Below are 2,203 nucleotides of genomic sequence, written 5' to 3' on the forward strand. Positions count from 1 at the left end.
TTTGGGGCTAAGTTTTTTAAGTGCCATCCTGTCTGACACTGCAGTGCCACTCCTAGATGGGCCAGGTGTTTGTGCCGCCCACTTGGGTCGCTTAGCTTAGTCATCCAGCGACCTCGGTGCAAATGTTAGGACTAAAAATAATATTGTGAGGTGTTCAGAATAGACTGGAAATGAGTGGAAATTATGGTTATTGAGGTTAATAATACTATGGGATCCAAATTACCCCCAAATTCTATGATTTAAGCTGTTTTTGAGGGTTTTTTGAAAAAAAACACCCGAATCCAAAACACACCCGAATCCGACAAAAAAATTTCAGGGAGGTTTTGACAAAACGTGTCCGAATCCAAAACACAGCCGCGGAACCAAATTCAAAACCAAAACCCGAAAAATTTCCGGTGCACATCTCTAAAATATATATATATATATATATATATATATATGTGCAAGGGAGGGTAGGGGTAATAGCGACTCACTGTGTCTACACATTAAAGGATATATATGTGAAGAAACGATAAAATACGTATTTTTCTTTTTAAAAAACAGGGGGGTATTTATTATTAAAAAACATATAATAACAATAAGAAAAATGTGTATTTTTAGGGGTGGTATAAAAAGTCAAGAAAAAATAAAAAATAAAAAAGGATTGAAGTTAAAACATGAGTTTAAACCAATTAAAACATAGAAAACATAACTGGGACTATAAAAGTATATAAAAATATTTTTAGATAAGAGAAGGTGCTTATCTTAGAAAAGGGAGGTCACTTGAGGTATACCCGACTATTTAGTTAAGCAATTAACTAAGGCATCATAAAAAATAAGATCTATATATAGCCAGAGACAGATCTAGAGGGCTTAATCTACATAGGATGAATTTAATTAAAAAACGAGTGTCTCAACCAGTGTTATAACATGAAGTGAAGAAAAATATGTCCAGGAGCGCTTTTTGCCCCACTTCCGCCCCGCTTCCTGTGTCCGATTCCGCGTACTGCGCATGCGCGCGATGCCCCGTTTCCGGTCCTCGCGTCTCTTTGCAGGCGCTGCGCTGCCCCACTTCCTGTGTGTGTAACAGCGCATGCGCACGGCGTTCCGTTTCTGACAACAGCATAACTGTGTGGGCGCTGTGTTGCTTGTGTCTTAGTGGTGATTGGATCGATAGTGTTGTCAATCATCACAGGCGGCCATCTTTAAGAAGCCATATTAGGCAGGACACGTTCATTCAGTGGTGTTTTCAGCTATTTGCCGAATTACATAAAAAACACAAATAAAGCAGAGATTAATAAGTTGTTTAAGTTCATTATAGAATTGGAGCAAAAGGAAGGTTATATTGAAAGGAGTTCATGCTGCTTGATACTTGATTTTTAGAAATCTATATATGCATAGAAAGAGAATTAAGCCTCTAACTAGGCTATTTACATATTAGTGAAGCATTTAAATATATAATTATTTTCATTAGTATAAGGCCAATATATTAAACGGTGCAAAGTACATTTATTAAAAGCATTGTGCATTTAATGTATTTAACCAGTGAGGAGTGTATATGAGTACAGAGTGCACATGCCACAATAGGGAGAAGAAGTGTTATTCCGTGTGCACTGGTGTATAATAATTTAGCGTGTAATAACGTCGGTAATAGACAGAACGTAGGAAAGCGATACATATATTGCACAGATTCATCTGTGCAACATGATTAAGTGTGTTACGTGAGGTTAAACGATAATAAAAGCGGTGGTCAATAAGCCTGTATTTATGTCAATATTTAACATTGCTGGTATGTCATGGGCTAATTGTATCTCACATTGTACAGTACCCAGTCTTCCCAAGTGGTTCCCCGCTTGGTACTATTTGGGCCCTACACTGCTTAGCTTCCAAGATCGGGCGAGATTGGGCGTCCGCCAGTGTGGTATGACTGTATCTCGTGGATAAATAACTGAGTCGTACAGCAATCTGAATTTATTAACATGACAGGCAATTTAAACCAGTGCTTCATATTGTGATTTTAACAAGTACTAAGTGTATAAGGGTTCGATATGCCCCTGAAAAGTGAAGAGAGAAATAGAAGTGAAAATAAAACTGAAGGAATAAGACCAGGCAATGGCTCCTCATCATAAAAACGGTGCGATCTCATATCCTTCATTAAATCCTAAGGGATGAGTAGTACTCAGCTGGAAGATCCAGTACATCTCTCTCTGGGATAACTTCTTCG

At 38.0% G+C, this 2,203-nt stretch overlaps 1 pseudogene; it reads right to left on the bottom strand.

Moving 5' to 3' along the window:
* Positions 1-1,795: 1,795 nt before the first annotated feature.
* On the bottom strand, positions 1,796-1,914 carry LOC134964728 (5S ribosomal RNA; annotated as a pseudogene).
* Between the last annotated feature and the right edge of the window lie 289 nt (positions 1,915-2,203).

Source organism: Pseudophryne corroboree, chromosome 9 (genome assembly GCF_028390025.1).
Source record: "Pseudophryne corroboree isolate aPseCor3 chromosome 9, aPseCor3.hap2, whole genome shotgun sequence".
Taxonomy (NCBI): domain Eukaryota; kingdom Metazoa; phylum Chordata; class Amphibia; order Anura; family Myobatrachidae; genus Pseudophryne; species Pseudophryne corroboree.